A 12,359-nucleotide genomic window follows, 5' to 3' on the forward strand; every position below is an offset into this window, starting at 1 on the left:
TAACTTAGCACTTATAGGTTTTAAACTTTTATCTACACGGGAATTATTATTACGAGGGGATAAAAGTTTAAAAACCTAAAGGGTGCTAAGTTATCGACTCTAAATCGAATCAGGCAATGTTGGGGCCAGAGGGCAAAGTTGAAGCAGTTTACGGTAGTATATTTTGAGAAAAAGTTTATCCTATTTCAGAATATATCACCATTTTTGAGAAAAGCTTTATATTAGTCTTGGCTGGAATAGCTATTGCTGGCTTTGTATTAGTTAAACGGACGAGCCATGCGAGTCCGTTTAATACTCATACTCAGCCAGCAATTGCCTACTTCCAGGTCACGACAATAATCTACTATTACGTCCATGTCATTTCAGAGCGTACTGATTTCAGGACTGCTTTACTGCGTCTTAACAAACACATCTTGTAATCGATCGGCTTGAAGCCACGAATGTACCTACCTACTCGTATATCTTACCCATTACTTCCTGAGGAAAACGTGATTTCATTTCATTTCTTAGAACCCATACCTTTTCCTTAATAAGACTTGAAATGGGTTTATTTTTTATAAGAAAATGTTGTTTCCAATGAAAAAGAAGAATGTGTACACATTAATAAAAAGAGGTCATGTACATACAGTCAACGTAATAAACAAGTGATCATATTCACTTTTGTACCTTGTCATTTTAACGTCATGATTGTGTACCGACTGAAAGCGACAAGGTACAAAAGTGAACACTTATTTATGACGTTGACTGTACCAAGTTTTGCGTAAGATAATGCTTTCAATTTCGCAACATTTTATTTAACTTACCTACAATATTCGCGCGCATAACTGCGCACTGCAATCCGCACTGGGCCCGCGTGGGAACTATGGCCCAAGCCCTCTTGTTCTGAGAGGAGGCCTTGCCCATCAGTGGGACGTATATAGGCTGGGATGATGATGATGATGATGATATCTAAGAATCATCGGTTAGAAAACCTACTTTCAAATAAAAAAAACCTCATTCAAATCGGTCCACCCGTTTAAGAGCTACGGTGCCACAGGCAGACAGACACACAGACGTTGCGTTTGCGTCGGGGGTTAAAAATAGAAAAAACAAAAAAAACTTGCACTAAAAATTAAATTATTAAAAGGAACTTATTTATCGTTAGTTAGTGACTGGCAAAAGTATCACCATTTGAAGAATAAGGACGTAAGACATCGTGACTTACGCGTTCCTGCCACGGCCAGTGCGACGTTCAGTTGTGATTTTTGTTTAAAAAAAAATCTAGTTCTCTTTGTCTTTACAAATTCAATTACAATCAAAAATAGCTCAGCGGCAAACATTAAAGGGCGTGTAAACATTGCTGAAAATTCAATTTAGTCAAGAAATAAATTTTCGCGTTGCAGAGCTACGATCTAATGAGAAAACTCGTTTACTGCCAATTTGCATACAGAATGGATTTTATCTATGATGCTTTATAACCAAAGGGTTTTGCTGATATTTGTAAAGGATTTAGGGGCTGTTTCACCATCCATTGATTAGCGTTAACCGACGGTTAAATGTGATGCAGTCTCCGTCTATTCGAACAAAACAAATAGAGACGGCATCACATTTAACCGTCAGTTAACACTAATTCAATGGATGGTGAAACAGACCCTTAGGGTGCAAATAAATTGGAACCCCCGGCCATTAATAAAAGTAACACATACGGGCCGCTATGGCTTTTTACAGAAGCTGCAGACAACTTTTTTGAGAAGGAGTTGATCCTTGTGTTTAACACTAAGGGGCTGTTTCACCATCCATTGATTAGTGTTAACTGACGGTTAAATGTGATGCCCTCTCTATTTGTTTTGTTCGAAAAGACGGAGACGGCATCACATTTAACCATCACTTAACACTAATCAAGGGATGGTGAAACAGCCCCTAAGGATAATAAAATGTATTATTTTTTATGTCAAATCAAAGACAGAAATTTAAAACGTTGCACAAATTTTTACTTGTGGTTAAGTATGTTGGAAATGTATGTATGTATATTTTCATAGTTGCTTTAAATATTCTGAATCAGCGACAATACTATAGAATTTTGATACCGGACGAGCTGTTTTTTCCGAATTTACAGCTTTATGGGAAATGTATTTAGAATTACGGCAGATATTATTACATTTTAAAAGCAGTTAAAAAATTGGCTGTTCGAATGATGAAACTACTTTAAAAAAATATACCTAGGTATGTAACAAAACAGTTTTTGAAAAAAAAACGAAGCATTTGTTTCATAAAATTTAAAATCACCTAAAATATAATAAAATTTTTTGTTCGCATAAAAATTGTACGCAAAACTTTTCTAAAGTTCAGAACATTTACAAAAATACAGAACGTAATTATTGCCTAATGCATTTCCTCGCTGAAAACACATTAATGTCATGTAAAAACTTCGTATAATACATTCAAATATAATAAAAACTAATTACAGTAATAATTAATACTTACTTTAATCGTCCGCAAATATCGTAGCTAAAGTTCGTTTGCGCTTAACCCAACTCAAAACACACTGGCAATCACAAACAATCGAAAGCAACTTTAAAAAACACCACAGTAATTTTGAAAAACGTTCATCGTTCGTTCGAAAGCGCACCTTCCAAATTCAAAAGTATTCCACAGACTAGGTAGAGTTGAGACGTCAATCGCGCCAAGCGTCCAGGGAGCAACTGGCTGAAACGCTTCGGTGGCTGAAAGGAAACTTTTAGCCCGTATGCAACAAGTCCTATACAACACTCGCCGAACAAACTCTCAACTCTATTCCTTTATCTTACGGCACGTTTTTTCAATAATCCACAGCTTTGTCGGAAAATCACCTTGGCTTTAGCATAACGTGCACGCCCTTGCAACAGCCTTATTTATCTCTGCAATTTTCTAAGGGTAAAACTGTATTTTGCTAACTTTTGAGAGGATTAAAAGTAGATTTAAACTTTTATGTTAGCGTAATTCGTACTGGTTAGTGTTTGTATGTTTTTTATGGTAAAAGTTGTGTGATCAGAGTAAAAGCTTTTTTTGTTAAAACTATCTGGTTTATCGGGTTTATTCTTTGAATTACTGGGCTAACTTGGCATTAAGTGGCTTAACCCACGTACTCAAGTAGAGGCTTATTCTGAAAATAATACCAACAAATCCTTCATATACTCGTAGATTAGTGACGTACAACTTGTCTTCTCGTTGTTTTAAGTTCTCATTATTTTGAATATTTAAATATAATACTAATAATTATAAATGCGAAAGTGCGTGTGTTTGTATGTTAGTCGTGTATCGACGTGATTTTTGGCATAGAGATAGTTTATGGGCCAGAGAGTGACATAGGGTACTTTTTATCCCCGAACAATGCACAATTACCGAGGGAACAGCGCGCGATAAGCGAACTACACGCGGGCGAAGCCGCGGGCAAGAGCTAGTACGTCTATAATTCGGTTTGTTGTTAGCAAAGCACATTTTGGGAGTCATCAAATTTGGCATGTTTGTTTTTAATGCAACGTCCACTGAAGCAACGTCAATGAAAATTGCGACGTAATTTTCGGGAATTCTCACAAGAATAATATTTATTTGTTACTTCTTCACGTAAGAGTGGAATCTAGACATCGAATGTGGAAGCTAGACTTCCGGAGCATTACATACGATACTTTTTATCTCGATATTCCCATGGAATCGACATAGAATCTCGAAATCTCATCCGCTGTGTATAGATGGAGTCACGAAATTTGGCACAGTTATTTATAATGCAACGCCAATAAAGACCACGGTGTAATTTCCCATGGGAATTTTGTGAAATCCTATAAGATTCCCAGCCTATATACGTCCCTCTGCTGGGCACAGGCCTCCTCTCAGAATGAGAGGGCTTGGGCCGTAGTTCCCACGCTGGCCCAATGCGGATTGGGAACTTCACACACACCATTGAATTGCTTCGCAGGTTTGTGCAGGAAGCCGTGGTGGCCGAGTGGTTTGACCTATGACCTCTCAAGCAGAGGATCGTGGGTTCCAACCCCGGCTCGCACCGCTGAGTTTTTCGGAATTCATGTGCGAAATTGCATTTGAAATTTACCACGAGCTTCACGGTGAAGGAAAACATCGTGAGGAAATCCTATAATTTCAATTAATTATCTGCTGTCTCTATCTAATGATTTACGTGAGCGAAGCCGTGAGTAACAACTAGTGTCAAAATAATTCGACTATGTCCCAAGAAATCGTAGTTATTTTGACCAATCTGAATAGGAGATCGAATGATTACCAAAATTCAAACCGCATTTTAATTTATTTTTCATCACACTTGCTCGTAAACAGTGTCGTAACATGCAGGCTACCTTGGTTGCAACCCCCCAAATAAAACCCTCGACCTTAATGTGCTTGTCATGAAACCCGTGGTCGGTAAAGGAGTCATTGCCCGTACAAATTTTCTTGTCATGAAGCCCAAGGTCGGTAAATGAGTCAGGGCCCGTATTGATGGTGCTGCGCATGGCGTAGCAGCAGGACCACATGCACACGCGACTCAGGCACATGCTGAGGGAGGGGGAGGGGGAGGGCTGCGCTGCCAAGAGCGCAGCCTAAGGTATCGCCAATATTTGGAACAATTATATTTTTTCTTTTAGAAATATAAAATTTTACTCGCAAATGTGATGAAAAACATTGTATGTCGCACGGGCGGTACTAGAATTACGAACATCGACTCATTAAAGCCCTCAGTCTTAGACTCTCGTTCGTAATTCCTTATTTACCGCCCTTAAGACACAATGTACTATTAATTTACAATGTAGATTCCGCTCGCCGTGTGTACGTGAAAAGCTCATTTGCACAACATTGCTGTTTTAATTTCAGCAGGCGCTAAAAAAATATCTACTACAGGTTTTCGTGGCAGACGGTTATTTTATCTTTATTTATTTTAAAGTAAGATAAAAATTTACATTTAATAATATGTATGTTTTCTTCTTCATGAAGATTAAAAAAAGATTTAAAAAACACCCGTGTCAAATTTCAAGTGCCTTACTCGTACCCAAGTGGTTCTTGTTTTTTTTATTATTTCAATCCCGTAGTAATATAGTATAATATAGTCATTGAAAGTACCTGACTTTGTGTTATTCCAGACGTCCCAATTTTCATTCAAATCCATCCAGCCGTTTTAACGTGAAAAGAAACGTGAACTTTTGCATAAACTATTAGTAGGATTCTCACGGGATCAGGGTATGTGGTGAAATACTATTGTGTGGAATTCAGTTTGTCCAGAATTGCGAACAGGAAGAATCGATATTGGCATGAACATCGATCAATCCGGTATATTATATAATGACATTTTACTGCGACATATACCATTACATTTCCCTTTATTGGATAAGTTCGCCTTTGTTTTGTACGTCTGTTTCTCACATCATCCCAGCTTATATACGTCCCACTGCTGGGCACAGGCCTCCTCTCAGAATGAGGGGGCTTGGGCCATAGTTCCCACGCGGTGCGGATTGGGAACTTAATAATAATATCACGGGACAATTCACACCCATTGACCTACACCCAAAGTAAGCTTAGCAAAGCTTGTGTTATGGGTAGGTACTAAGCAACGGATAAATATAATTATATAGATATAGATGCATACTATACCCGAGAACAGACATTCATATTTTTTCATACAAATATCTGCCCCGACACGGGAATCGAACCCGGGACCTCAAGCTTAGTAGTCAGGTTCTCAACCACTAGGCCATCTGGTCGTCCGGTGTTTTATGTACAAAAAGGCGTATACATATTTACATACGTTTTTTGTAAATAAGTCAGTAGCCTTGCATTTCAATTTCCCCCCAAAAAATAATTTCCTTCCTTGATAATGTCGTCCACATAGCTTCTGGCCATTACAATCAGCGCGTTACAAATACATTAACGCTTTATAACCTTGTCGTTTTACCGTCATAAATGGGCTGCCATAGGAAATTATAAGCGGCCTTAATGCGATAGGGTACTAAAATGTTAACATATTTATGACACCTTTACAAACGGCGCAATAAGCTTGGTTAAGCAATTTCCGACCTGTTGGACGTTTTTAGGTCAAATCAATAAGTTTGGCTTCTATTTTAATTAAAATTTGTTTTCTATTTTGATAGGAAATTGTTTGTCTTGTTAATTATTGAGAATTTAACGATGTTTTGGGTTTGTTTGTGTTCACACGCCTTGGCAAAGTTAAGGGTTCCGTAGATAACAACAAAAACGGACCCTAAGCTTCATCACGTCTGTCTGTTTCTCCATGGCGCACCCCTTAAAAAAAACAAATAATATGACTCAAATCACTGATGTAGGTCGAACGGCGTCTTAGCTGAAGTGGGACTGGCCTGGCGAGGATTGCCGCATGGGATGCCGGACGAGTTGTGGGCCAAGATAACTACCGATGGACGCCCACCAACTCGAAAAGGCGACCTGTACCACTACCATGAGTTTACAATGACCGTACTTGATAGCAACGGCGTAAATTATTTGTATGGCGAATTGTACAGCGCCTCTACAAATAATTTACGCCGTCGCTATCGAGTACACTCACTGTAAACTCGTGGTACCTAGTGGTACTGACGGACCTAGACGGCGATGGCGGGATGAACTGGACTTCTTCTTGATGAACTGGCCCTTGTGTGCACAGGACAGAGAGCAGTGAAACTGGGGGGAGGCTCAGCCCAGCGCTGGGACAGAATAAACCAATAATAATGAGGATCAGGGTTCAAATCCCAAAAAGTTCCCAAGAAGTTCCCAATCCGTACTGGGCCCGCGAGGGAAATATAAGTAATAAATTGACTGTTGGAGAAACTAAGGTTATTTCTATTTCAATCATCATCATAATATAATGTATATTATTTATTTCATTAATTGGTAACATATATTGGTAAGAATCATCTTGCCAACGAAAATACAAACTGAAAAAAACAAATAAGTAACAATTTTGGAGTTGAAATAAAAAATACAAAAAGACTCCAAAAACCAATCTTAATCATCTTGCTAGTCTTGCATCCTGGTGGTTTTTGGAGTCACGTAAAGCTTGTCGCGAACCCCCTATCGTCGAATAGCGAACCCCTAGGGGTTCGCGTACCCCACTTTGAGTAACCCTGGCCTAACGTTTCTGCCACTCGCGATCGCAATCAAATGACAGTTTTTGTATGCGAAATCTGTCATTTGATTGCGATCGCGACCGTCAGAAATCGTCTGGTATGTTTTTATAATCGAAACAGAAATAAAAACGATTCGCTAGTCAATCAAATCAAACCCATTTATAACCTTTCGCTCCAGCGGAGCGGTCGCTCGCCGTACTGAGCCGTAGATCGCTTTATTACCTACTCCCGAGTTTTTCCTGTTCTATTATAACCCATCACCTTAATCCTCGTTTATGGTCTTCACTCGCGTGCGAGTGACGAGACGAGTAGCGAAAGGCACGAGAAGCATGTTTGAATGAGCACTCACGAATCGTCCCGCCTCGCACCGATTTTTCTTCGGGAGTAGTTTTTAACTCCGGACACTAAAAGAGGGGTGATACATATTAAAATCAATCTCTGTTAATCTGTACACCGTGTTTTTTTTTGATATCGGTTAACTTCGGCAGACGACTCAGTTCATTGATATGAACTACCCGATAATTAAGATTTTCGCGAAAATTAAATTAATTTTTTTTTTCAAAAATGAAGTTTTTCTTGTATATAATAGCTTTACATTCATTGTCTTCTTGTTCTCTTTTAAAATATGGCTTTTCTGTCCTAATTAATAGGACAATTTCGCCAGTGTCAAGTTAAACTCTCTTTGAGAGGCACGTTGTACGCTGATTGTAGTTTTTGCAACTTGATAGTAAAATTCCAGAAACCACGTGGAGACCACTTGCGCATTAAAAAATGTTAAACACGAAAACAATATAGGATTTTGGGATCACTGTTCACTGTTAAGGTTAATCGCCGCATAAAACACTATCAAAATTATACTTCAACTAGCCAAAGAAACAGAAATAGCAAAATTAGATATTGTCTACATCCGCCATCTTCGAATGCTACAAATCGAATCCCACATTCATTGTTAATTGTTAAGTGGCAAGTGACATTGACGTGACACATAAGAGAGGCATCAAAAAAATCCACTGAATTAACTTTCTTTTGGGACTGATATTGTAAATATTTGGTGATAAAATTTGTCATCGTTCATCCACCATTACCTCTCATATTTCGTTTTCTAGATTTTTTTTACCGTACAACGGCAAAACCGACTAGACACTGGCAAAATTGTCCTCCAATGGACAGAGCCATATTTTTCTAAAAATCTAATCTAATCTAACTTTCTTTTGCTAAATAATGTACCTGTGCAATGTATTAAACACGGATTAGTTACGGACTTTGAAAAAAAAAAACATATATTAAAGACCTTTAAGCTGTTTTACTGCTAATAATTCATTATCTTAACTCTTGATTATCTTTTAATCAGCAAGAGTTAGGCCACTAGCTAGTGTCTTAGAGAAATTAACTTCATTTGACCTGTGCATTGTTCCCTTAAAGTTAACGGATATCAAAAATAGCACAGTGTATCAGGGCATGGTTACTATCAAACTAAGGGACCTGTTTTGAAGCGTTTTTATATGTAAAAAATAGTTTTCTTGCGGGGGTTCCTAGCTATACCTTCTTCGACCAAAATCGGTTTTGTCGTTTTTGAGATATTGAACTTCGAAAGGAAAATATCGGGTGTTCTTAACTTTTCTAATTTTACATATGGTAATGAAGTCTAGTTTTGGGGATTTTATACATTAAGAGCAATCAACTTGATACTGTGACAAACAATGGCGAGTGGACAGACGTTATGGTCCCTATTAACTGAGTCGGATCTGCAATGTGGCCATTTTGTGATTACTGCACTAAATTCAAATATAAAACAGAAATAATGACATAGCGCAATAATTACATATCCGACTCTGTTATCGTTATCAGGGACCGTTAGTACCGTGGCACCATAGCAACTTGACTTGACACCCGCTGTTAGGGTTGCCAACCATAATGTTAAAGACAGTATTATATTGTTTTTCACAACATTATACTTTTTACTGTTGAACTAAAATAAAGTATACAAAATACTGTATTCAACACAAAGTGAGCCACCCTACCCACTGTTGTCTTAGTTTTTTACATCACGGTTAGTATACACAAACTGTAACGTGTCACATTCGAAAATAATTCACGCTTCTCCGGGTTCTCTAACGAGAATTTTTACTCCACGCTACTGTCATGTTTATGTAGTATAATACTAGTTAGCTCGTGTTTAGTTTTCGCCCATTTTCGCCGACATCTGTGCAAATAAGTTTGCCCAACTTACATAACATCAAGCATTCGCAACTCAAATAATATCACGCTGATATTTGTCTTTGTTGTTTGGGAACTTCGTATGAAGCGCGATAGGCCCTTATCGACTTGTTTGGCGCCTTAAGAGAAGTCTCTTCGTTCCATTGTCCATACAAACGTAGTCCCGGTCTCATTTGAAAACTAGGCAACAGAAAATGATGAAATTTTGTAAGTATGAACCATATAGACGTAATTATCTGTGCCTGTGGTTTCAGATTTTCATATAAATGTGTAATATCTGAATTACAGGAGCTCAAAAGTCGACAGATTAAAGATGTCAACTTTGCACGAGAATCACAGACTAATAAAGCATTTGTACAAAAATCTAAAAAGCCACAGGCATAGAAATTATAATGAATATCTTGATTGTAAATATCATTGATTTCTGTGCTACACTTTTCGTATATTAATATGAGGACAACGAAACCCAAAATTCAACCGTCCAAATCTTGAAAAGCCTGCAGCTATCTCGATATAAATTACGGACGTCGATGCGGAAGGCATGGGGGGGGGACGGCTGCGAGCGCTTATATTACGAGCGATAAAGACAGCAATATCCAAAACGAATACCTATCGCGGCCGCGCGGCCGGCAGGGAAACTTCTTTTAAGGATTCTTAGCGTTCCTTCAAGGACTAATTCAAAACAGGTAGGTACAGTTACCTGCATTACAATGCTTTCATTCTAGCATGGTGCGGGTGACACTTAATACGCCGTTTCGTTTTTCTAAAAAAAAGTTGCTGCGGTCTAAACATCATGGAAGTATATTTCAGATGTAGCCTGAATATGATTGTCATACGTAACACCAGAGACTCGTTTAGTGATGGGACCTAATGGATCTTATCTTATTGGATTATATCTCATGTATCTTATTGAATTTTTGTCTATGATTCATATTGTTTATATTCAGAAACTTCATAACGGCTGTTGAATATAAGTAGGTATTATCCATTCTAAAGCTTGCAGTCAATCCATCGTCAACAGCTACGTAGACGATTTGGTACTAGGCACTACTTAGAAATTGAAATTTCGATGTTCACATCATACCGTCTTCTTTACAATCCATGCAAATACTATTATCTTGAGCGGGACAGCACGATACAAAATTCGAACTGATTGAGCATGAGTCAGATTCTGCGTCTGTCGTTGGGCAACCGTAGATCCCGGCCAAGGCGCGCGCGCACAATGGACTCCGACGGACACAATGGTGGGAAACTCGCACGTTTGGAGGCTTATCCCGGTGTATGGCACGAACTAACAGCGAGGCAAAGTATTCATCATCATCATCTCAGCCGTAGGACGTCCACTGTTGGACCATAGACCTCCAGTTGCTTCGGTTGGCAGCAGCTTGCATCCAACGTAAATCCACGGCTTTAAGCAGGTCCATCTCGTTGGTGGACGTCCTACGATGCGCTGCGCAGGCAAAGTATTACAGTGAACGAGAGATTCTTTCGCTATAATCACTATAATTGCCCGACTAATTTTGCCCACTTGGAATGAGATTTATCTCAGCCCGTCACAAATCACAATGTAACTCTCTTCGTTTGATTAACTTGGTGATGTAGGAGGGAGAAATGGTAAAGAAAGGGGATTCATTTTTTTGTAAAATTATAGTAACCTATGTACCTACTCCTTATAATATAAGGCAGCCAGTGAGAGAGGCACGTATCTAAATATCAAAAATGGAAATATTGATACTTAAAATATCGAGTTTTTAACATTAGATATATATTAATTTTCGATATTCAGACGACCCCAGTAAGAGTTCTCTTAAAATTGGTCATTACCTATAATAAGCTCATGGTAAAAAATATATATTAAGTACCTAGATATTCTATTTACTTTTCATCACACTTGCTCGTCAATGAAGTTATTCCATGCCTGTATACTAAAGGACAATGGCTTAAATTTTTCTCACGGGAATAATGGATTAACGCATAGTTTTTCCTCCCAAGGGAGGAAAAGTTTAGTTTTAAAATTTGCAAACAAGTTAGTACGTACGTCATTTCAGACTAAAGAGGTTTCAAGTCAGCCTACGTTTTATTTAATCTTTAAAACTTAACTATGATCCAATTTTATACCACAAAACGTATACGCTTCATGAAACTTCGTTTTTTTTTATATTTTAAATTTATATCAAATTGTTTGGTAATCATTTTAGTACAAATTTTTTCAGCATTTTGGAAGAATCTGGCCGTATGACCATTCAAATTCGTAACTAAACACAGTTCTTAGCATTATCTATCAATCAGGGGAGCTACTACGAAACTCGAAAATAGAAGTTCATATCGTATCGCTGACTCTAATATTATTTAATACGAACTTCGACTTTCGAACTTCACAGTAGCCCCGCTGTGTACGGGTAGCCATTATTTTATTAAGTTCAGTAAACTATGATAAAGCTAATCTAATCTAACTAATGGACTAATCAGAATTATTACTCGGAAAAAACAGACAAACACGACAGTGTACACAAACTGCGAGATACAAAGTCATACCTAACTCACACTTCTCTCACTCTCTGGGTTATCTAACAAAATTATTCACTCCACGCCACTAGAAAATACCCTAAAGGTCAAAAGGCCGTGAACGTGTGTAAATATTTTGATACACTCGCTACAGACCAAGAAACAGGCCACAGCGAGATGAGAGTCTAACTTAGCAGCGACCTTGCGTACGCGCAGGCGGCACAGTGTACACACACGCAGTGGTTCACTCTTTACTAAAAGCTCCGGAAACATTTTCGTGGCAACTCGAAGATTGAAGAATATTGAATTGTGTACGTATATGAAAAGTTGTCTATGTGTTATTTCAGATGTTTAGCTATCTACATACCAAATTTTATCCAAATCCATCGAGCCATTTTAGCGTGAAGGAGTAACGAGTTTACACACGCAAACACCCACATATTCACAAACTCTCGCATTTATAATATAAGTGAGATATATACAAAATATGTAGGCATACGTATTCTCTGCGTTTATTTTTGTTTTTCAAAACAGAGGGTCCAG

General features: G+C 38.2%; 1 protein-coding gene across 2 annotated transcripts in view; it reads right to left on the reverse strand.

Annotated features, from left to right (window-relative positions):
• Nucleotides 1-2,661, reverse strand: part of LOC141441377 (phosrestin-2-like) — a 119,710-nt gene extending 117,049 nt beyond the window's left edge. For both annotated transcript variants that reach the window (XM_074106210.1, XM_074106133.1), the window contains exon 1: nucleotides 2,464-2,661. The gene's annotated coding sequence lies outside the window, so the exon portion shown is untranslated. The remainder of the gene's footprint in view (nucleotides 1-2,463) is intronic.
• Between the last annotated feature and the right edge of the window lie 9,698 nt (nucleotides 2,662-12,359).

This window comes from Choristoneura fumiferana, chromosome Z (assembly GCF_025370935.1).
Source record: "Choristoneura fumiferana chromosome Z, NRCan_CFum_1, whole genome shotgun sequence".
Classification (NCBI taxonomy): domain Eukaryota; kingdom Metazoa; phylum Arthropoda; class Insecta; order Lepidoptera; family Tortricidae; genus Choristoneura; species Choristoneura fumiferana.